Consider the following 24,994-nt stretch of genomic DNA (forward strand, 5'->3'; position numbering starts at 1 on the left):
TCACTGCAGCATCCGGGAACTCAAGGGACAGGGTCGGGGGCTGCTGACACGGACAACATGCTCTCAGGGACTGAGCGTGGTTAAGGAGGATGACGTGAGGATGACGTGAGCTTTGTGCTCTCGGCGAGCTTGGTCCAGGCCAAAGCAAATCACGGCCACTCGGTGGAGCGGGTGGGACCGCAGTGTCCTCACCCAACTTGAGAGACGATGTGGCCCCTGCTGACGCTGGACACTGGCTGGGCCCTGGGCAAGCTGGCCAAAGTGATGTGTGGAGAGGAGAACCCTGCACAGCTCCTGCTCCCGGCCTGAGCCACCATGCAGTGGCGCCTTGTGGGCCGCCATCCGGATGCCCTGGGCTTCAGAGGAGCCCCTGGTGCTTCCCCCAGCACACGGGCACTATGCGGGGCAGTTGGCTGCCGTTTTCAGCCAGTGCATTCACCGGGCCTCTGGTTCCTGGAGTGGCGGGCACGTAACTCTCCTGACCAGCAGATCCCCCTCTGACCCTGAGAAATGGGGACAGAGCAGTGCTCCCCACTTCCTGGCAGGCACATTGTCGACACCTTTGGCCACAGCCAGCATCTTATCTAGTATTTGCTTCACCCTCTGGAACAAACGAGGCCCAGAGGGACTTGGCCTAGGATGCATTGACCCTCACTTTCAGAAAAGAAATGAAAAGCCAGGCCTCTCCCTCCTCAAGCACTATTTATCCCCAAAGAACATTTTATTCTCCTTTAATAAGACATTGATATCAGGGGGAAAAAAAAAACTGAAAGAAAAAGGAAAGTAAACCATGTTTCACATGAGGTGCAAAACCAGCTGCCTGTAAGGTGAGGGCTCTGCGTGTCCTTGGATGTTAACTTACGTAGAAGGTTGTTGGTTTAACACTAAGGTATCAAGTTCACTAACAGAAATTAGAACATGTAGTAATCACACAATTAAGAAATAAAAACAGGCGGGCTTGGTAGCTCACGCCTGTAATCCCAGGGCTTCAGGAGGCCAAGGTAGGAGGATCACTTGAACCCAGGAGTTCGGTTTGAGACAAGTCTGGACAACATGGTGAAACCCTGTCTCCTCAAAAATCAGAAAAGTTACCTGGGTCTGGGCGTGGTGGTGTGCACCTGTAGTCCTGGCTGCTCAGGAGGTTGAGTGAGGAGGATCACCTGAGCCTTAGGATGTTGAGGCTGCAGGGAGTCATGATAGCGCCACTGCACTGCGGCCTGGTCAACAGAGTGAGACTCTGTCTCAAAAAAATAAAAAATGTAATAATTTTTTTTTAAATTAGCTGGCCGTGGTGGCATGCACCTGTAGTCCCAAATATTTGGAAGGTTGAGGCAGGAGGATTGCTTGAGCCCAGGAGTTCAAGACTCCAGTGAGCTGTGATTGCACCACTGAAATCTAGTCTGCGTGACAATGAGACTCTATTTCTAAAAACAAAAAAAAAAAAAAAATGGAAAAAAGAAAACCATGGCAATTTTCTTTTATCTACAAAATTTAATTACTAGATTTTACCCATGGAAATAAGGAAATTTTGGGAAACCTTGTACCACCATAACTACTTTTGAAAAATAACAGATGCTAAGGCAATTATTTGAATATGCCAGCCTACCCAGCATGTTTTTCTTCATAATCTTGATACATCACATGAAACTGCTGGTTTTATTTTTGCTTATAATTAGGAACAAGTATTTTTAATTGTCTTAATGCATGTTTTAAAATTTGTAAATGCTCAAAAGGGTTAACTAAAGGATAATGCTTAGTGCCTGTGAAAACACACTAAATGTAAAATAAATAAAACATTTTAGCACCAATTAAATAATACATAATTTTGTTATTTTAATTTTTATTTTAGGTTTGGCGGTACATGTGAAGGTTTGTTACATAGGTAAACACATGTCCTGGGGGTTTGTTGTACATATTAGTACATCACCCAGGTATTAAGCTCAGTTCCCAATAGTTATCTTTTCTGCTCCTCTCCCTCCTCCCTCCTGCCATAAGCAGACCCCAGTGTCTGTTGTTTCCTTCGTGTTCACGAGTTCTCATCGTTTAGCTCCCACTTATAAATGAGAACGTGGTATCTGGTTTTCTGTTCCTGTGCTCGTTTGCTAAGAATGGTAGCCTCCAGCTCCATCCATGTTTCTGCAAAAGACGTGTACTCATTCTTTTTTTATGGCTGCATAATATTCCATGGTGTATATGTACCACATTCTCTGTATCCAGTCTACCACTGATGGGCATTTAGGTTGATTCCATGTCTTTGCTGTTGTGAGCAGTGCTGCAATGAACATGCACATGCATGTGTCTTTACGGTAGAATGATTCATATTCCTCTGGGTGTATACCCAATAGTGGGATTGCTGCGTTGAGTGGTCGTTCTGCTTTTAGCTCTCTGAGGAATCCCGCTATTGCTTTCCAGAATGCTTGAACTAATTTACACTCCCACCAACAGTATATAAGGGTTCCCTTTTCTCCACAACATTGCCAGTTTACTGATCGCCGTTCTTACTGGCGTGAGATGGTATCTCATTGTGGGTTTGATTTGCGTTTCTCTAATAATCAGTGATGTTGAGCTTTTTGTCATGTTTGTTGGCTGCATGTATGTCTTCTTTTGGGAAGTGTCTGTTCATGTCCATTGCCCACTTTTTAATGGTTTTTTTCTTGTTTTTCTCTTGTAAATTTGATTAAGTTCCTTAATTAGACCTTTGCCAGATGCATAGTTTGCAAATACTTTCTTCCATTCTGTAGGTTGTCCATTTAATGTGTTGATAGTTCCTTTTGCTGTGCAGAAGCCCTTAAGTTTAATCAGATCCCATTTGTCAATTTTTGCTTTTGTTGCGGTTGCTTTTGATGTCTTTGTCATGAACTCTTTGCCTGTTCCTATGTCCAGGGTGGTATTGCCTCGGTCGTCTTCCAGGGTTTCTGTAGTTTTGGGTTTTACATTTAAGTCTTTAATCCATCTTGAGTTGATTCTTGTATATGATATAAGGAAGGGAGTTCAGCTTCAATCTTCTGCGTAAGGCTAGCCAGTTATCTCAGCACCATTTATTGCATAGGGAGTTTTTCCCCATGGCTTGTTTTTTTCAGCTTTGTCAAAGATCAGATGCTGTAGATGCGCAGTTGGACTTAGTTCTGGCCTCTCTATTCTGTTTCATTGGTCTGTGTGCCTGGGTTTTGTTTGTTTGTTTTTTGAGAAGGGAGTCTCACTCTGTCACTCAGGCTGGAGTGCAGTGGCGTGATCTTGGCTCAGTGCAATTTCCACCTCCTGAGTTCAAGCAATTCTCCCACCTCAGCCTCCCGAGTAGCTGGTATTACAGGGGTGTGCCACCATGCCTGGCTAATTTTTGCATTTTTAGTAGAGATGGGGTTTCACTATGTTGGCCAGGCTGGTCTCTAACTCCTGACCTCAGGTGATATGCCCGCCTTGGCCTCCCAAAGTGCTGGGGTTATAGGTCTCAGCCTCTGCGCCCGGCTATGTGCCTGTTTTTGTACCAGTACCATGCTGTTTTAGTTGCTGCGGCCTTGTAGTATAGTTTGAAGTCAGGTAACATGATTCCTCCAGCTTTGTTCTTTTTCCTCAGGATTGCCTTGGCTATTCAAGCTCTTTTTTGGTTCCATATATGTTTTAAAATATTTTTTTCTAGTTCTGTGAAGAATGTTGTTAGTTTGATAAGAATAGCCTTGAATCTGTAAATTGCTTAGGGCAATATAGACATTTTAATATTGATTCTTCCTATCTATGAGCATGGGATGTTTTTCATTTGTTTGTGTCTTCTCTGATTTCTTTAAACAGTGTTTTGTAGTTCTCATTGTAGAGATCTTTCACCTCCCTGGTTAGCTGTATTCCTAGGTATTTTATTTTGTGTGCATGTGGCAATTGTGAATGGGATTGCCTTTCTGATTTGACTCTCAGTTTGGTTGTAATAATATAAAATTCTGAACTTCATATAAATCGAACCAAACCTGTAGAATGAATTTGAGATGCACTATAATGGTAATCACCTGAACTTGATCTACAGCTCAAACTACCTGGTTTTTAAAAAATTGGTCAGTTTATTTCCACATATTTTGACTATTTTCTACCTGTCAGAATGTCACTATAGACGGTTGAAGAGGGTTATGGAAGACATACCCTTTATGTGCTCAGACCCCAGAGAGCACAATTAATTCATTTCCGTTCTTACTTTCTGTATTGGATGTTACTCCTGTTACTGTTATTTTTTAACTATAGATTTTTTCATAGAAATATGTGTTCTATACGCAAAATGAAGCATCGGCTTTTATAATTTGTATGTGTTTCTTAAGTTCACATATGCCTTTTTAAAACCATTTGCTGATGGTTTTGGTGAACAGGTTTCCATTTCACCCTGTAAGAGTGAAGAAAATAATTATCCCATCCTCTTTGGAATAGCTGCCATTTGAAAATGGGAAATGCTTCTGTTGTGATCTACTTATTTATTTATTTTTACTTTTGGTATTAAACCACCAAATGACTTAGCTCAGAAAAAAAATTCAAGTGTCTAAAAATATATCTTACAAATTACAGCCCTGAGTTTACCATTCTGTTGTAGTGTGTCATTAAGAACTGGCTGCAAAGGACCATGCAGCAGGGTGAGGAGCAGCTAAAATCTGGGCTATTGTTTGGTCCTTTGAATAGTGAATGTAATTGTTAAACTCTATTTTAAGTGGTTGAGTCAAGTTTAAAACAGTAAACTGTGTGTGTGTGTGCGCGTGCACACACTTTCTAATATTAAAGGAAATTCAAGAACAGAGAAAAAATGTTTAAACCTTAAATATTCTATATGAAATATCAAATATCCACATCTCAAACCTACGTTTTTAGGCACATACACACTGGTGCTACACTGGTGCTATTGTATCGATAAACCAAGAACTTATAAAGTTACCTTTATATTTCAAAATATTTTCCAAACATTTACATTTTCAAAAAATCCTATAACAAACAGTTCTATATGTTCAGTGCCATATGCTCAACGTAATAATATAACTCTAGTTAAACTAATGATAACGAAATCACACTAACATGGATGACTTGGGAGGCTGCTTGAGCAGCAAGGTTTTCTTTGCAGAACATTCCTTGAGGCTCTTCTGGTAACAGTGTTGTGAGTGGGGCAGGGAGAAGAGGAGCAGGAGGCAGAAGAGGGCTTGGTCCAATCCAGGAGATTTTAGGCCTGAGGGAAGTTACCTGTCAATTTCTGAATATCACTGGATTGTCTGCTATAATTCATGAATGTGGGTTTGAAAACCCAATGTTGGTGGCTCCCAGAAAATGTCTTGGAGTTGAAAGGCAGGGGCTGGTCAAGGCTGACATCCTAGAAAATCCCTCGTATCCTGGCTGTGGAATTGAAAATAGAGGATTTAACTTATTGTCATTTTCCTTTTTATTTATTCATTTGTTTGATATGGTAACACTTTTAGGTTTTGCTTGGTAGGCAGAGAATGTCTAAATAGTATTGATTCTTCCACAGTTATATAAAGGAAAGAATAGTCCAATTATCTAAACGTTGCGAAATGCATTAAATTTTTTTAACGTAAAGATTTTTTTCTACTTAATTATCTGATCTAAGCAATAGATGGAGAAACTGTAATGCCACTCTCATTTACCTGAGGTTCATCAGATTTTCTCATACAAAAATCCAATTTGTATCCAAGTAAATAATAAAGCTGGCTGCACAATAAATCGTATCAGACCAGTGAAGACATGAGTAGGCTCTCCCAGCTCTTCCAATTCTGGTAAAAATACGTTTTTAATATATGAAAATGATCTACAAGAAGTAGAACAATTTTAGATTAATTTTTTCAGGGAAAAATGGAAACATCAGATGTTTTATTATAATAATTGTACCGTGTTAAATGGAGTGAAATTCAATTTTATTGCAGGAAATTGTATGTCATAATTCAGTCTAAGTTTGAGCTTAAAAATGGTGTTTAACCACCTGGAATATGAATTGAGGGCAGATTACAATAACTCAGTACAATAAAAGAGAATGAACCTCACTCCTATTGAATTCAGTAGATGCTTAAAGTAACCCACTCTGCACGCGTCTGGTCTGAACTGCAGTCAGGGTGAGTGTGGTCTGAGCAGCTGTCATCTAACCCAGGCGTCCACCTGGAGCCTCCTTCTTGCCTCGTCACAGAACCCATGTCTCCATGAAAAAAGCTGCCACATGGCCAACTCACTGGGTTGAATCTAGCCATCAGTTAGGACCAAGGAGCCACATGGCCAACTCACTGGGTTGAATCTAGCCATCAGTTAGGACCAAGGAAGAGACCCGGGATACTTCAGAGCTTTGGGGTAAATTGGGGCAGCTGTTCTCCTGCCAGACCATGTTCTGAGTGCTGGGACTAGAGGCTCTTCCCTACAACTCTGCTTTTAATTATTCGGTCTTGACTTGGGGACAGGAGACAAGAAGGCCTGGCTGAAGAACGTGAGGCTGTTTATTCTCCTTGATGAATATGTTTGGAGTCAAAATAAATTATGAATTAAAATAATTTTCTACTAATAAACATTTTTAGTGAAAAATGTTACCATTTATTAAACATTCCTTCCCAAAAATAGTCAGGCCCATGGTGGTTACATTCACTCCCATGATCTCTTCTACTACCTGTCCAGAGGAAATGAGCTGAGAGAGCCCCTCACATCCTCACTCCCTCGGGGGCTGTGGTCAGGAGGGGCAGGGCTGCCAGGAAGCACAGCCAGAAGCAGGCGGGTGGCTGTGGGCATCAGTCCAGCTGAATGGCACCCAGGCCCCAGGCACCTCCTCTTGTCTCTGGGGTGGAAGAGATGGGGGCTTGGGTTCCGGAGACCCCTGATCACTTGTGTTGGAGACCCCTGGGGCTTGGGTTCCGGAGACCCCTGATCACTGCTGCCAGCCAGAGGCAGAGGGGTTGGTCATGTGAGAGCCTTGGCTCGCTGGGGAGAGGGTAGGCAGGGCCTCCTGGAGGGCAGGGGCTGTGTGGATATTTTACTTTGTGCCCACACACCTGTGTGTTAGGCTTCTATTTTCTTTAAATTCCCAGTGGGTTTTTTTAGTGGTACCTTTCTAGCAAGCATGAAAACCTTTCTAGTGAGCCCACACACCTGTGTGTTAGGCTTCTATTTTCTTTAAATTTCCGGTGGTTTTATTTGGTGGAACCTTTCTAGCGAGCATGACAAAGTGGACCAGGGTGTCTGTCTTAGTCAGCTCAGGATACTCTAACAGAATACCTTGTCCCTGGAGTGGAAGAAAATTCAGGATAGAGTGGGGGCTTTCAAGCAACAGACATTGACTTCTCTTGGTTCTGGAGGCTGGAAGGCCAAGGTCAGTGGGCCAGCCTGGTTGGTTCTCGGTGAGGCCCCTCCGGGTGTGCAGAAGGCCACCTTCTTCTTGCGTCCTCTCAGGATGCGGGCATCTCTCTTTCTCTCTTCATGAGGCACGAATCTCATCACGAAGGCTCCACCCTCATGACCTAATTTCCTTCCAGAGGCCTCACCTCATAAAGCCATCACCTTGGGGAGTCAACTTTCAACACATGGATTTTGGGGGGACATGAACGTTCAATCGATAGCCGTATATGTGACTAAGTGAACCCACCACATGAACATTTTTCTACAAAAGATGCCAGACGCCTGTACAAACCACCAGGGAACCCAGGTTAGGATCCTGATAGAAAGTAGGGTTGAAAGTTCGTCCTCATTCAGGTTTTGTATGTTTTTTATAAACAGGGAAGCTATTACACATCATGTGAATTATGAATTCTATATCAATTCCATATTTTATACCTAATTACGTGGATCAAGTTATTTCAGTTTACAATATGACATTTTTTCCCTCTTTACATTTTGTGAACCAAGCATTTCTAATTCAGACAATCACCTATGGGGCAGGGGGCTTTAGAGAGAAATGTCCCCAAGACTTTCTTCCTTTTTCTTCTGTTAGTCTAAGGAGATTAAAAAATAAGGAATAAAATTCTACAATTATGTCGAAAAGGAAACCAAAAATCATTTAGAACCAACTGCCTCTATTCTGTCTAATTCTATTCTGTCTAGTCCTGTGACATTTGGTTGCTGGATTCTTATTTTTTAGCAATAAAAACAAGCCTCCTACAGCCCGCAGAAGCCAGTGCTGCAGACTCCCAGAGCAGGCTCCCTGGCCAGGACCGTAATCCCGAGAGCGGACGTGTAGCTTCGGGCCCTTCTCGGGAGCCCCGTCTCAGCCCTGCTGTGTGTTTGACTGGTGATCTTTGGAGGTGCATGTAGAGCCTCTGGGCCTCCGTCTTCCCATCTGTACAATGGAAATAACAGTAACACTTCCTTCCTAGGGTTGCTGTCATGTTTAGACATGTCAGCAGGTCCTGCAAGCTCAGCTCCCTGCCTGTCGTGTAATAGGCAAGCTGTGTGATCTGCCTTTCTCCTCTTCTTCGTCACACACGTGAGGAGGGGACACGTTCTCGGTTCTGGAGACCGCGGTGCTCCGAGCCACCTGCTCCTGGGTACTGGTGCTGGACTGATGTGCTCTGGGATGTGCCCTCACCCTTTAGTTACTAAGTAGGTGTCTCTGTCACAGGGTTTATTTGTTCAGCAGTGAAGTAGCTTCTCTTATGGATGACTAAAGAGTCTGACTCCCGACCAGTGGCCCTCTCTCATGAATGACATGATAATTAGGAAGCAAAGGGATCTACGCCAAAGCAGGCCTGTGCTGTGAAGGGCCTGCTGCCCAGACACTGAGAGGGGCCACCTGAGCTCCTGCAGCAGCCGAGGTACCCAGCGTGAGGGAAACGGGGGTGCTGTCAGGTGCAGGGAAATGAATAAACAGTCCTCTGTGGTCTGCTCCACTCTCCAAATAGCCACATTTCTGGCCTGTTGGCTGAGGGCATGGGGGTTTGTTTTGATCCCCCTTCTACCCATGTAATGAGAGAGAAATGCCTTGATACCCCTAAGGAATCTAGTTGTAACTCGAAGAGGCCCCCACTGGAAGCTCCAGATGTCCTTGAAAGTCTTTTGTTTTGTCTTAAAAGCTTATTAAAAAATGAAATTGTAATTTAAGCTATTTTTCACATATTTTGTGAGAAATAAAACATAATGTCCCCCAAATCATGATAAAATGGATGCTCCAGAAAAAGGTGTAGTCAGTATACCTATCCCTGCACAGAGGATGCTTTGTTCACCTCTGAGAGACAGGAATTTAGAAGTCATACGTCGTCGTAGTTCACAGGTGAACTGCCACAGCCCAGCAAATCCTCAGGCTTTCTTAGATGGTCAGGGGAGATTGCCAGGGTTATCTCTCAGTGACTCCATCATTTGCTCCACATGGCTCACTGTGTCTGTGAGATTATGTACTTATCTTTACAAACCGTCGTTCAATTTAGACTTGTTTCTTAAAACTGGCATGTGGAAAGCTGAGGTGTGGGTGGGAATTTTGTCTTCCTGGGGCTGGGTTTGGATCCCTAAAGAAGGAAACATAATTTTCTCCTCCACCCTTCATGAGTTCTTAGCTGGGACTGCCTGTAACCAAAGACAGATTAATAAGAGAAAACAAACAGGAGTTTATTGACAGGTGTGCCTCCTGTATACATGGGCAATAAACCAGAGAAATGAAAGCAGATCTCAAGGGTAGAGCCCAAAGAAATATCTTAGACTTGAGGCTCAAATACCATTGTTCTCTGAAACAAAGAACATTGTAGAGGAAAAACCCAGTTAAGGTGGCTTGGGACAGCACTGGAAAAACGAGAAACAGGTGCAGAGGTTTGCTCTGCAGACCTTTTCACTGGTGAGTCTCTAGTGATGAAGGTGATGAAAAGTCCTCCTCCTCTTCCTGCTGCAGAGACGGACACACCCTTACTAATGGTTTTTCTTGATAGAAGTAAATTTCTCTACAAAAGATCACTTTGAAGAGCTTCTTCTGGGTCTGCAGTTGCTCAAAATAATCCTTATATGAAAGAGACGTATTTTGGGGTAGCATATTCTGGTCTCCTAGTTGTATATATATTTTGGCTGGTGTGTCCTGAGCCCCATCAGATCCATGGTACGGACCCAGAGCGCTTTTCTGTGAACCGTGTCTGGCGTACATGGAAGCATCTCAGGAGGAAGCTGGCCCATCCCTGTCGGGACTCTGGTGTGCTCAGGGCTGCGTGAGCCGCTCAGTCCCCCAGGGTCTACTTGCACAGCGTGGAGGGAGACTGGAGAGCAGAGCTGAGCTTCTGAGAAATAAGCATCAAATCCTATGGTCCCCAGCCCACTGAATGGACCCCCTGACCCCCCGTTGGCCAAGAGAAACCTTAGAAACTGAGTTCCCAGCCATGACGGGACAGGAGGTGGGACATGCCTCAGTGTACCCTTCCTCAGTAACCTTTCACCAGAATTCTCTCTAAGGAGGAAGCAGAAACCAGCTCTGGAAAACAAGAAATGAACAACTTATCCCTTTATCGCCTTTAGCCAGTCACCTGAGGCCAGGATCGGACTCCCACTCCCTCTTTGCAGCCTCAGCGTGACAGCCCACCAGTTTCACAGTGCACCCGTTCCTGATTAGAGACCACCAACCACAGAGTGGCTCTGGCCAGCCTAGGGAGGATGCACAGTGAGAGTTTCTCATCCTCTGCTTCACCGTTTGACATCAGAGGGCCAAAAACTGTATCCTCGGATCATGCGAACACTGCCATTGTTTTTAACATGGGTCTCACGAAGAGGCATGAAGCGCAATTGCACATGTGTTTGTTTTCTAAATATTCGTGATTCCTCCAATAGCTTATTGAATATACATATCCATCCCCCCACTCAGCAGACATTCCTGCTCCCTTTACCCCTCCCTTGAAGGACTTGCTCTGGGCTTGTGCTGGAGGTTATGCGTCCCAGCCTGCAGGATGGCCACCCGTATGAAATGAAGCTCTCCTTTCCAAATCTATGGACCTTGCGATTCTTCAGTTGACACTCATTTGACGCACTCTGAATCATTCAGCCATTTCCATTTTATTTCATAACCTGTGCAAATGAGAGATTTCAAGAGAACATGAAGCCTAGAATGGCTGTGAGGGTGAGAGCCTCCTTCAGACATATTTATCACTTCTCTGGAAGAGGAGATACAGAATGGGTTATTTAAATCCAGTGCTGACGCACAAGCGTTTCAGGACACCAGTATGAGTGAAGACCTAGAACACAGAGGGACTTAAAGAGGTCAGATATGTAAGTATGGATTTTAAAAGAAACATGACCCAATTCTTCTGGAGTCATGCAAACTAGAACAGATGGGAAATCATCCTTCATGTTTTTCTAAGACCTTTGAAACGTGTCCAGGCCTGGGCTGCAGGATCAGGATGCTGAGCTGAGAAGAGGCTGAGCTGGACCTCACACCAGCCGCCGGCAGTCGCCACTGCCACACAGCTGGGCAGCAGGACCTTGACCTGCCCCGAGAGGCACAGAAAACAGCTCCATGGGCTCAAAAGACACACAGGGACAGGGATAAGTTAGGAAGGTGACCGCGGCTACAAGAAACAAATGGCGTCGCAGAATAGGTGCAAAGTAGTGTATTAAACTGAATGTGATTTTCAAAAGAGAAGCAACAGTGTGTAGTTTCAAATCAGCTTAACAAGTTACTTCCTGCCAGCTGCACCCACAACATGAAGCTTTGTTAGGATGTCTGGCTGTGACAGGCACCTCTTCCCACCTAGCTTGTGTCCTTGTTTACTGGGACTTGAGATGCCACAGCCCATTCAACTGACTTTACAGCCAGGCAGGAAGCACCAAATTTATAGGGTCTCTACAAGGATTAAGTGGATAATATGTGTCTGTAAATTTAATTATATGTACACCTGTTATGCTTAGACTATGCATGCCCTGATGAATGCTGAAATACTGTTATTATGTCTGGGAAGAAGGAATGAAGGAGAGGGTGAGAAGAAGAGTTAATTCAGACCTTGTTTTCCTTCAGCGTTTAGAAGCTGAACGTTTAGTCCTTCATACTGGACCTAGTGTGATGGGATCATCTCGAGGTTCTGTGTCTCACAGACAGCAGCGGTGGCAGATTCTCACCCTTTTTTTCTTTCATTTCTGTTTCCTATCAGGTATGTGATAAATGAGACGTCAGGATGAGGAATGTATGCTTCCCTAGGAAGCAGTCACTGAACTTACAGTTGTTTGATGTGTTTAAGTGGATACAGTGGGGAGAGACAGTGTTGAATGACCGTGGGCCCTCGGAACGCCCACTGGCCGGAGGAGGAAGCCTGCCGGGCAGCCTGCCTCGCCCCCCAGCCCAGCTTGCGGGGCTGCCTTAGCTGGAGGGAGCCCGGGGGGCGCAGTGCGTCATCACCGCAGCTACTTCACGTTAGTAGGGAGGCCACGCGGGAGGCCCTGGAGGATGTTGTGGAGCTACGTGGATCTGGATAAGACTCTTACTAAATTATGTGCTGTGTCTCTCCTCCTCCAGTGAGGAAACTAAGAGGGCAAAGGATGGATGACAGCCCCCAAATTTCTATACAAACTCTGCCTAAGTTGTATAGACATGTCTTAGGTCTGCGTGTGACACATAATCGACTAAATAATTATTACTTGTTAATTCTGCATATGTTCCCTTTTTCTTTCTTGTTGCAAAGGAGTTGGATATTTTTGAACTTTTCAATCACTTAAGAGTTTGTTTTCTATGACAAGGCAAGGTAAAGTTCCCTAGAATTAGCAGCAACTTACATGAGTTTAATTTATCTGAATTTCCAAAGAACAGCCAGCATTGCTACTGTGCTGTACTAACGCAGGGTTAGGATTGCTTCAAAAGCTTCCACATATGTCACGATTGTTAGTATCCCAACATTCAAACAAAATAAACAGACAGAAACCAAAACTCAGCATGCGGAAGTGTCAACCTAAATAACAGAGTCTCTCTAAAAGAAAAGGCGTTTATGTGGGAATGAAGCATTACAATGGGAATACACTTGCCATAGTAAACTAGGTGTGTGTTCAGAGAGGAAAAGGAGGACAAAGACTTTTAAAGGAAAGAAATGAGGAAGATTACATAGTGATTTTGCATTAGTCATTTTTGGATGCAAAGATGAAGAAAAGGGTGACACCCGTCCGAGGTGTAGATGGGCAGTTGCTTGGCAGATGTCCTTGAAGAAGTATTTTTTGTCTAAAGTTGCAATGGCCTTCGTCCGAGGCTGTGTTTTGTATAGCGTCTTTTTTTGTTTTGAGGCAAACAAGTGTGAGAACCCTCTCTTCGTGGCCTTCCCTGGCTCTGTTTGTCAAGGTTTTCTTAACATTAGTGATTCTATTTTGATTCTGACAACTTTCACAGAAGAATATTCGCTAAATATTGATTCCTTCAAAGAAAGCATAAGCTCTTTAGTAGTGAAAGTCTTTATAAAGCTTAGGATTATCTTTGCATTTTCTAACCTTGTACCTCTGAACATGTATATACTTTTAAACACAAAGATGTGCCTGAATTTGATAGGCTAATTTTAAATATTTCTTTCTCTAGTACTAAATTTAGAGCATTGGTCTAAATAGTACTAAATTTAGAGCATTGGTTTAACATCTATTCAGTGTTCATGAGATGCTTCAGAAATTATCTATGTTATTGATAAAAATTTTGCCCAAGTTGTATAAAGATGTATTTAGGTCTAAAGGATGAAAATTTTTCCCATCTGCTTCAATATATTGGTTTCTGCCATTTTTCTAAGAAAGTATTCTTAGTTATGCTAAAAAGTAAATGATAGTTGACAGCCATTTATCAGTTGCTGTAGGATAAGAACTGTCATTGCCTTAAGCTTTCACAGGAGTTATCTAAGATCTCTTAACATTATAAAGCAGTACTAATTTATATGCTTGGACCTCCAACTAATTGTATTATGATAAATTATCATACCTTTATTATAATACTAGTAATGATTGGTTATGCAGCAGATGTTAAATTCAGTCATTTAGTATTGATGCTTTGAAACATTTATGAAAATGCCTAATGAATTAGTGTCATCAATTACTTAGTAATTTCCCTGAAATTTAAACTTCAGTATGGCAGCCCAGACAAACCCACTGGGATCTCCCACTTGCTCTATTAAATGATCATCGTGACTTTCTTTCTGAGCCCCCTCAGTGTGGTTAAGATCGTTCTATAATTTTAAAAAATGAACTAGATTCAGCCCATCATCTTGCTATAGTGAAAGCAGGTGTGGTCCTTAGAGCGAAGGGCAGAGTTGGAGCACACACGTGAGCGCTCAGAACGATGGAGGTGGGAGCCAGTCCGCAGTGCTGGAGGCTAAGACCAGCTGGAGAAGGTAGGACCCTTGCTTGCCGACTCAGTGGGGCATCATATCAAGTTCTGCAAATGACAGCTCCATCCAAGTTATTGATTGTATGATTTGGGGAAGTTACATCACAATTAGTAAATATAAGTCTCATACCATCTCATTACATGTGCATAAAAACAATGAAGTGATTTTGCTTTCCTTTGAATCACCAAAATAAATCCTTTACAATATTTATTATTCCTAACGTGTTGAAACATAAAAGGGAATTATGACTTGATTTTATCCACAAAGAACAACAAAACATCTGTTTAAATGCATTAATAGGAATCTAAGCTTAGATACTGGATACTTTTCAGAACCCTGACCTATAACATTTTTTCTTTTAGATCTGATCAATAACTTTTCATGGAGACTTAAGCGTATTTTCTATTCTTATGATAAAATAATGTGTGAAATGTAGGTTTCAACACTTAACTGAACGTGATTAGTTGATACCATTGTGTGTCCCCAGGATCATGATGTGTGTTTGTTATGCATTTATTTTAGACCCTGAATCTTTTTCTCAAATAAAATTTCACATTTCACGTGGAATCCTGATAAAAATTGAAATATTCTTACTGAAGTTGGAATAAGATAAAGCCCTACCATCTCCATCACCCCCTGCCTCCTGCCACCCTCCAGAACCCCAAGAATTCCAGATTATCTCAAGCATCCATAGGAAAGGGCGTGAAAATAAGTGTTTTTAACACACAGTAAAAATTATTGGATGAGGTCTTCCTGAAGAGGCAAATATGAATTATGTCTTTTAAAGTCTTTTCAAGGTCAACAAATTTCCACATATTATACGGTACCTGAGGTCACAACAGGTCGTTGGTCATGAGGTGTCTGTGTCAGTGTGAGTGTGAGGGAATGGGAAACCTGTATCTCTACATGGAATAAAAGTTAGTGGCAACATTATTTTCTTTGTTTCCTCCTGTATTCTTACCTTCTTAATTGACCAAGTTTAGACATTTGGCAACATTTCTAGAACTGTTACACAAAGCAGTAGAGGACTTACAGCAGCAGCGGCCTTATTTCCATCCTTATTTTGGGTAACAGAGTGCGCCTCCTTTCTAGGAAGTGTGCTATTTGTGTGGCGGTGAGTGTCACACTTCCCTGAGCAACAGGCTTTCAGCACACCCTCACATTCAGCAGGCAAACCAGGCGTTCGGCGACAGGACTGTGTTGTCATTAAGAATGTTTGGATGCTGCATCTAAAAATTCACTTTCCATTGAAATGTTCTCTTTCATGCACTATTTAATTTCTGACACACATCAGCCACTATTCTAGTGCATAGTTAGTAGTCCACAAACATCCTATAATTAAATTGAACATCTGTCTTTTCCAAGGTGAATAATTCAGGTGAGCCAGATTTCTTCTCACGCTCTGTCTCTTTCACTGTCATATGGTATTATTGACTTTGAATGTGTTCTTTTAGTTTTCTCATAAAAGGTTTACTTTTGACAAGAGTTAAAACTAGATTCAATATTACTGTATATGAATTCTGTATATAAGTTAAGAATTGAGTTAGACAAATAGTAACACAGACTGAATATCAGTGGCTTAACCATACAAGTGGTTATTCTTCCAGAGGGCGTTCAGCTGATATGACAGCTTCGTAAAACCATGGGGACCCAGGTTCCTCCCTCCGAGCTCTGCTGTGTCCTGAATTGCTTCCATCCTCCAGCACGAGATGCCTGGTTTGCCTGGCCCAACTGCTGCACCAGCATTTCAGACAGCAGGAGTGAGGAAGGGTGTGAGAATGACTCACAGAAATCCTCTACAGTAAGCAATCTTTTTAGCAGAAGCTCAGACTTGTGGCTGCACCAAGCTGCAGAGGTGGCTGGGAGATGCTGTTCTCTAAGCTGGACATGTTTTATAAGAGTTCCCTTATAGGGACGGAGGGGTTAATGAGAGGCAACCGGGTGTCTCTACCGTGCTGTGACATTAGTTTAATTGCTCTGGGCACAGAATAGTTATTTTTAAAATATTTGAGTATTTGTGATTAAGACAGGTTGTCTCTAACCAAATTATTAATTAACTAGGGACAATCCAGGTAGGTTTTGCCTGAGTGGTCCCCTAATTTACATAGAAATTAAAATTTACTCATATTACTTTGATTTTTTTTTAAAAAGAGCTTGACATTTCATTTATTGTGAAAGAATTCATTGCTAATAGTTCCCAATCAGGACAGAGGTACTTTCAGAATCCAATGTATTTGTCAAGCCCAGGCTCAATTCACTTCCTATTCAGTTGAAACTGAGAGTGGGTATGTGTTAGGTCTTGATCTGACAAAGTAGGATGAACAGTAGTGCAGTTCAGGCCAGCATTTGCTAAGGAGTGGAGAAAGTGGCTCAACAGAAGAACGCATGGGTGACAAATATTTAATTTGGGGTAATTTGCTGTTTGATAACTATGAGATTATTCTAAATACTTAAAACAGAGTCATTTTTTCATGTCTTTCAGAGAGAGTGGCACATAAATATTGGTTGAGTTATAAATATTAATTGAAAGAATCCCTGAATGAATTGAAGCTCTTAGGACATATTTAATTTATTTGTGACTATGTTCGGATTTTTCCTCAACATCCATTAATAGGAGACATTGCAGCTGCATAAATCCAAGGCAGGGTGTACGATCAGAGTCGCCGCAGATGAGTACGACCCCGTAGCGCTTTGATCTCTGAGAGGAGTTACAGGCTTCAGCAGCCAATCAGGTCAGCTTCACAAATACCTTCTGCCTCCAGTGATAAGGAAGACTCATAATGCAACCCTCTTCTTATAATCACTAGAAAAATAAAATGCTAGATAAGAGGCAGGGTGTGTGTTTTCCATGTAGATGCAAGAAGGAAGACACTCTAATGTTAATTATCGTGAACACTGTGAAAATAAACAACACCCAAAAGAAAACAAGCAAATGTTATGTTTGATTGGGAACTTGCTGTATCAAGGGGTCAGCCAATCTCACTTGCATTTGTCAGAGACTCAGATGTAGGCAGGGGATGGGGAAGAAAGAAGGCATATCTTCAGGCACACCTGAACCTGCTTTCAGGGGACGCTGGAGGCAAACAGAAGAGGGCATTCCCATGGGATTGGTTAGGAGGTGTATTTGGCTTCCTGAGCTTGTTCTTAAATTGGAAGCAAAGGCAAAAATGATGGAAGCTGGCAGTTACTGACCAAGGTGAGAATATTTGCGGCTGACTGCTTGCAGGGCTTGTGGTTTTGCCTCCTGGGCTGGTTGCTGCAAAGGTTGTTGCTCAGAGTTCTGTCTTTCTATATGGTTTGGCCATTGTCTATTTGTATATTCATTCTGTTAATATCAATTCAACATCAGTTAATACTAATGAAGCTTAAAGGACATCTTCTTAAAATGCATGGCAGAAAATTTTAAGATGAAAAGACCCCAATCACGGCTTTTCCAGTAAATGTAAGTTTTTTGGACTTTACACAGTGTTTATTTGTTGTTTCTACTTGTTTATTTATTTTGGCTTTGCTTAATCTGAAATTGATCGATGGGGTTAAGGAAATCAGAAAGAAAAGCATTTAAAATATTTACTAAGTGTAGGGTGTGCAAATACTGGTTCCTGGTCACTTGGAAAGATTTAGAGGGAGTAGAAGGCATCTTCTCTCAGCCTGCTTGGAGATGAAGAGCGTATGGTTATAAAGACATTTAAGAGGTAAGTTTGAAAATATAGCTTCTCCTATCCACCAATCACCTTTTTTTAAACATCATGAAGCTAGGCTGTGTCCCAGGGCTTGAAGAATGAAAATGAAAGACAGGTGGTCACTGAGCTGTAGGAGGTGTGGTTTACATGTGGAATGAAATATGCTAACAGGTCTATTCCAGCCCACAGAGTCAGCACCATGGCAAGGTATGAGCAAGGATGGGTAGAGGGCAGAGGTCCCAGGAGACTCACTGCAAAGAAGGGGTAAAAAGACAGCAGAGCCTTGCCTGGTGAGCATGCTGGGAGCACCTCCCCCAGGAGGTGCTGAGGTTCAGGACATCTTCAGAACCACACAGCGCTTAGCTAACAGAGAACATGTCATGCTCCATCAGGTGACATGGCTTCAACCTAGATAGGTCTGTTGTGTTTACTCCATTTGATGCTTGTTTAACTTGCTGCACGTATGTGTTGAATATCTGCAGTATTTTTGAATTACAATATCATTTGAATAAAAATCTCTTTTAAATAAATATTTAAATCTTAGCTGGGCATTGTGGTTGTGGCGTGCTCCTGTGGTCCCAGCTACTTGGGAGGCTGAGGTGGAAGGATCACTTGAGCCCAGGAGTTTGAGGCTGCAGTGAGCTGTGATTGTGCCAGTGCACTCTAGTCTGGCAACTGAGTGAGACCTTGTCTCAAAATTAATTAATTAAATTAAATTAAAATATTTACATAAAATAATAACCTTAAATTTTTCTTTTAAATGAGGGTTATTTTTCTTTTTAAATTGTTTGTTTTCAAAATTAAAATTTCATTTTTAAAATTTAGCAACAGTGTGTATGGGGGCGGTCATGGCTGGTGTAGGTGTATAAAAATTTCCACAGGCTCCTTGCTCCTGAAGAAGTGAGTGGAAGTTTGTGGGGTTTCTCCCTTCTGCAGACATCTCACAGGTCGTGCAGATGAGGTGATAGCTCTGGACCCTCCTCGTCAGTCCTGTGGGACGTCCTACAGGGATGCATTATCTGACTTAGGGAGCCCAGACCCACAGAGGAGAACTGCCCTCCTCTGCTGCAGTGTGGGAGATGGGGAGGTGAGGCATGGCCACGCCTTGGAAGGTAATGATTCTGGGCAGGTAGCAGGTGCCAGGCAGAGTGCGTTACTGAAAAAGCTGGTGAAACAGCCCAGCCATTTGGAAACACCAAATTTTTCAAGGGGCCTGCTTTCTTACTTAAGAAATACCTCATAGAGCCATGTGGATTAGAGGAAATAAGACTGATAAAGTTGTAACATGAATGTCTAGTGCATAATTAATTTTTGATAAATGGTATTAGTTATGTGACAGCAAATATATTAATGAATTGTTGAAATTATTGAGAATCATTTAGCTAAAAATTAGATTTTCCTAAAATCTATCTTCAGAAGTCAGCCAAAATATGTGTTAGATATTGTGTTAGTCTGTTTTGCACCACTATTAAGGAATACCTGAGACTGGGTAATGTATAAAGAAAATAGATCGGGCACGGTCGCTGATGCCTGTAATCCCAGCACTTTGGGAGGCCGAGGCAGATGAATCACGAGGTCAGAAGTTCGAAACCAGCCTGGCCAACATGGTGAAACCCTGTCTCTACTAAAATCACAAAAAATTAGCCGGGCGTGGTGGCAACTGCCTGTAATCCCAGCTACTTAGGGGGCTGAGGCAGGAGAATCGCTTGAACTTGGGAGACGGAGGTTGCAGTGAGCCGAGATCACGCCACTGCACTCCAGCCTAGGCAACAGTGCGAGACTTCATCTCAAAAACCAAAAAAAAAGAAAATAGGTTTATATGGCTCACGGTTCTGTAGGTTGTATAAGGGAGACGCCAGCATCTGCTTCTGGGCAGGACCTCAGGAAGCACTTACTCTTGGTAGAGGTGGAGGGGGAGCAGCTGAGTTTCATGACAAAAAAGGGAGTGAGACGCCATGCTCTTGTAAACAGCCAGCTGCCCTGTGGACTCATCACTGCCAGGCACTTGTGAGGGACCCGCCCCACGACCCAAGCCCCTCCCACCGGCCTCGTGTCCAATACTGCAGATCACATTTCAACATGAGATTTGGAGGAGGCAGATATCCAAACCATGTTCGATATCCGGGAATCTAATGGCATGTGGATGGAGTCTCTTTTCTCTCTCTCTTTTTAAAATAAAATAAATATATAAATATAAGTATATTTAGGAAACTTTTAATCCCAAGACAATACGGTGTATTCTTTACATGGAGGAAACAAGTTGGACTAGAAAGGAGAATGTTGCTGAATCATGTAGTCTTTTTATGAATAATTACTATCTACATATATACTTATTCCATTTCCAAATGGAAGTCAATGTGCAAGGATAAATTGGTAGGTCTAGTATAAGGTAGTTTTCATTCTCTAAATGTTGTGTATCATTTTGTTACATGTGTATAAGACATTCGTAAAATAAAACATTATCTACAAAACTTTTCTTTTAAGGAAAGTACCCAGAAAACCTTTCTTAGCTTACTTTTTTTTTTTATGTTGGCTTTAAGTAATATCAAGTTTGGGCAAATGTTTTAATTAAGGGATAACTCTGGCTCCTAACACTAGGATTTCTAATCTACCATCAGTTGTTGCCTTGAATTAAAATAACCACAGACCTATTTGGGTAAATATTGTGGTTCTCATGATCTAATTATTAAGCAGTAACTTGCAAGGACCTGCCATGGAAGAAAATTTCTCCTGTTTGTATAAATATTGAAAGGCAGCACCGTAAGAAAAACAGTGTGTCCTGAATGGAAGAGCATGTTAAGTAGCGTTGTGATTTGCAAATGTTTCTTGTGCTTGATGAATGCATGTGTGTTCATATTCGAATAAATGTACACATGTACATACTCCTATCTTTTTATTTTTATAAACAGGGTTCCTCTCTTTCACCCAGGCTGGAGTGCAGTGGCACAGTCTAGGTGCGAGCAATTCTCCTTTCTCAGCTTCCCAAGTAACTGGGACTGCAGGTGTGCACCACCATGCTGAGCTAATTTTTTAATTTTTACGTAGAGATGGTATCTCACTGTGTTCCCCAGGCTGGTCTCAAACTCCTGGCCTCAAGCGGTCCTCCCACTTTGGCCTCCCAAAGTGCTGGGACTGTAGGCATGAGCCACCGTGCCTCGCCCACTCATCTTTAAAACCCACTCATAGAGGTGACTGTTCTCCTTGTGAGTCCTTGCCCCTCTATCCCTCGGGCTTAGTGCTCCTGCCACTCTCTTCTAGCTCCAAGGGCAAAGCCCCTCTCAGGTGACTTTGCTTGACCACGTTTTCTCTCCTGGTACCTCCAAGAGCAGTCATCTGTTTCTTAGACCTGACCTGGTGTGGCTGCAGCCACACTGTCCCCGGTAACATTTCCAGATGCCGTCTGAGGCAGAACACCCCTGAATGACGTGCTTATTCTGAGAGATCTTCTCCAAATGCTACCCCAGCTCTACCAGGAAAGGAAAGGTTGTGCATTTTAAGAGACAGAAAGGAGATCCCACTGCTGTAACATGGTGTCTTAGTCCGCTTTCACGCTGCTGATAAAGACATGCTGGAGACTGGGTAAATTAAAAAAGAAAGAGGTTTATTGGACTTATGGTCTCATGTGGCAGGGGAGGCCTCACAATCATGGCAGAGGATGAAAGGCACATCTCACATGGCGGCAGCAAGAGAGAGAATGAGATCTAAGTAAAACAAGATTCCCCTGATCAAACCATCAGATCTCGTGAGACTTATTCACTACCGTGAGAACAGTATGGTGGAAACTGCCTCCATGATCCAATTATCTCCCACTGGGTCCCTCTCACTACACGTGGGAATGATGGGAGCCACAATTCAAGATGAGATTTGGGTGGGGACACAGAGCCAAACCATAGCACATGGCTACACATAAGCAGATATCCAATACCAGACACGCAGAGAGAACGTAGACAGAAGTGACTCCACTGTCACGGTCTGTGTTTCTACTTATTTTTCCTCCCGTTAAGTCTGCTGAACACTTCTTCAGATAATTGGCCAAGGAGTTTCCACCTCCTTAGTTTCTAACTCTTATCGTGGCTGTGTGGTCCTCTGGATGGATGACCTGTCTTGCCTGCAGTTTCCCTCACATGTGGAAGTGCTGCTCTAGATACTAATTTAATCTCACGGCTTTCAAAAGGACCTCCCATCCTCCTAGGAGCAGGTGCCCTGGAAGGGGCTTCTCTGATAACCCCATTTCGGTAGACCCCTGTTCCCAGGGCTCACAGCCACACGCTCTTTTCCAGTGTGGCTGACGGGTCCGCAGGGCTGTCTGCCTCTGTTGACCTCTGGCCTCCCACCAGTCCTGTGGCTACATGGTCAGAGCTGAAAATACCATGTACAATGATTGGATTACTTATTACTCAGCCACTGGTATAAAAAGGCCAGGCAAAGAACTACAGTAAAATTCCAGGACACAGCACATACATCTCAGACACAAAATATGAGTATTTTCTGACATCTCATATTGGCAGAAGTGAAATGCTCTGTCATCCTGTGCACTTGCACTGTACTGCCCACATAAAGGTCTGGCATGTGGGTCTTGTCACCTTCTTGGTACTAAGAATGCCTTAAAATATTCAAATCAGTGATCTGTAAAGTGTTCATGATCCCAGCAATGACCTAAAAATGGAAGAGTTTTACGTGAGAAGGACCCCCCCCGCCCACACACACACAGACAGACACACAGACACACACAGAGAGAGAAGCTTCTGTGGCTCTTGACGAGGGGAGGGGCTGTGGAAGCTGCCACCTGGGACTGCACAGTGAACCCGGGATCCTTTCAACATGGAGCCATCAGCAACTGGCCCGGGACCCTGAGGACCCCCAGACAGGCCCTGCCCTGGGCGGATGTCAAGCAAGGGAGAGACCCACTGTTTGCCCTGAGGAGAAAGGACACAGTTTAGTTAAATGGAGGGAATAACTAGTGACAATGCATACAAAGGAATATTCAGCACATGGCCTGGTGACGTGGGCTGCTGAAGCGGCGGGAGGGACTCAGGTGCTACGTCTGCGGGAGGTCGTGAGTGATGCTGGAACCTTGTCCCGGCCACCCAGATACCCTGGGAGTGCGCGGTGGGCGCTCCAGGGAGGCTGCTCCTCTGCATGGCCAGGAACAGACCGAGGACCAAAACCAGGTGACAGCTGACATGAAAACGCGGGGCTGGGCACATCCCCTGTTCCTCACACGAATCTTAGCAGAAGCCCCCAGATTTCCACCGCAGTCCCGACTGTGCGCCCTTCCAGTTTGGGGACCCCGGCCTCACCTGGGCCTTACAGAGCATCAGGACCCCTGAGTCCCAAATGAGACCATCTCTGTTTTATCAATGACAGATAAAGTACCTTCTTAAACTTTCGGAGAGCACTGTCCCAGCCAAATGGGCAGCTGCCCACGGTTCCGACATGTGCTTCGTAAGGCTCTGTGCTCACCACTGGATGCACTGTAGCTTTGCTTGTTTCCTTGGCCCCCAGTTGAGTTAAGTAGGACCTGCTGCGCCCCGAGCCCCTCAACAGTGGTACAGAGTTTGAGGTCAGCCATGCACGAGGGATGAGTGAGTAGATGTATTAAAGAGAGAATGTGACTTAAAAGGATATCACCTTATGAAAATCATTCCAATTCCTTCAACCCAAGCTGCAAAACCTTTTACCAGACAGTGTGGGGGAGGACTGGCAAAAAGAAATCAATGATACTTCACTTAGCTAGCCATCCAGAAGGAAGTTTCTTCATAATTCAATTAGTGCATTAAGATAATTACATTATCATAAAGTGCGGAGGTGGAGTGGGTTGGGTGTGGAGGGGCAGGAAAGAGCTGGGAGCCTCAGTTCAGGGCAGTCTGGAGAAGGCGCTGAAGTCTATGGGGTGGGGCTGAGTCAGCATGCACAGGTGGGAGAGGAATGTCAACATTGTGTCTGTGTGTCCTCCATCCTCCTGTCTGTTCCTTCCCTCCTCTCCAAAGCCCCCTCACCAGCCCCCACCACGTGCTCCGTCGCCTCTGCCAGGCCGGCCGGCCACGTGTGAGTTCAGGAACTGTGAGGGCTGTACACCTGCCACACCCCCCGCACCAGAACCCCTAGACTCTAGAGCACCATCACCTCCTCCCTTGAAAGCTGTTCCCTGCTCCCTGGCAGCCTAAGCTCTGATCACCTCCAGACCCGTGCTGTCTGGTGCCACCTGCTAGTCACAGGAGGCGCTTACATTTAATCAAGTTAAAAGTAAAGTCAAGCATTCACTTCCTCAGTGGCACTGGCTGCATTCCAAGTGCTAACCAGTCACATGTTTTACGTGCACATTTCTAGCCTTGCAGGAAGTGCTGCTTTTTTTTTTTTTGAAAAGGAGTCTCACTCTGTCGTCCAGGCTGGAGTGATGCAATCTTGGCTCACTGCAACCTTTGTCTCCCAGGCTCAAGCGATTCTCCTGCCTCAGCCTCCCGAGTAGCTGTAACTACAGGGGCCCACCACCACGCCTGGCTACTTTTTTTTTTTGTATTTTTAGTAGACGCGGGATTTCACCATGTTGGCCAGGATGGTCTTGACCTCTTGACCTCGTGATCCACCTGCCTCAGCCTCCCAAAGTGCTGGGATTATAGGTGTGAGCCACTAGACCCAGTCAATTTTTGTATTTTTAGTAAAGATGGGGTTTCACCATGTTGGCCAGGCTGGTCCCGAACTCCTGACCTCAAGTGATCTGCCCACCTCGGCCTCCCGAAGTGCTGGGATCACAGGCGTGAGCCACCGTGACTGGCCTCAGGAAGTGCTACTTCAGAAAGTGCCCATGACAAGAGATAAATATCTCACACATTTTCTTAGTCAATTAAATCGGAGGTGGGAAGAGTGCAGAGGCTGAGGCCACCAGGCTGGCAAGGAGAGGAGGTGGAGGGTAGCTGCTTCTCCTGGCCGGCGCCTGGGCACCACCTGCTGTGTGCAGCGCTTCTCTGTGTTGTTCCTTCTTCCCTGTCTTGCTGTCAGGAGGCCCAGGGAGAACTGGACCTTCAGCCACACTTTGCAAACTGCTCACTGTCACAGCACGGTCCACAC

The 24,994-nt window shown here is 43.8% G+C and overlaps 1 protein-coding gene and 1 long non-coding RNA gene across 8 annotated transcripts in view; both read left to right on the forward strand.

Moving 5' to 3' along the window:
* The window catches only part of LOC105497446 (gamma-aminobutyric acid type A receptor subunit gamma3), a 560,409-nt gene that overhangs the window by 253,780 nt on the left and 281,635 nt on the right, over positions 1-24,994 (forward strand). The gene's annotated exons all lie outside the window — the stretch shown is intronic.
* LOC139355519 (uncharacterized) overlaps positions 1-24,994 on the forward strand; it is a 37,385-nt gene that overhangs the window by 11,785 nt on the left and 606 nt on the right. The gene's annotated exons all lie outside the window — the stretch shown is intronic.

Source organism: Macaca nemestrina, chromosome 7, assembly GCF_043159975.1.
Source record: "Macaca nemestrina isolate mMacNem1 chromosome 7, mMacNem.hap1, whole genome shotgun sequence".
Lineage (NCBI taxonomy): Eukaryota > Metazoa > Chordata > Mammalia > Primates > Cercopithecidae > Macaca > Macaca nemestrina.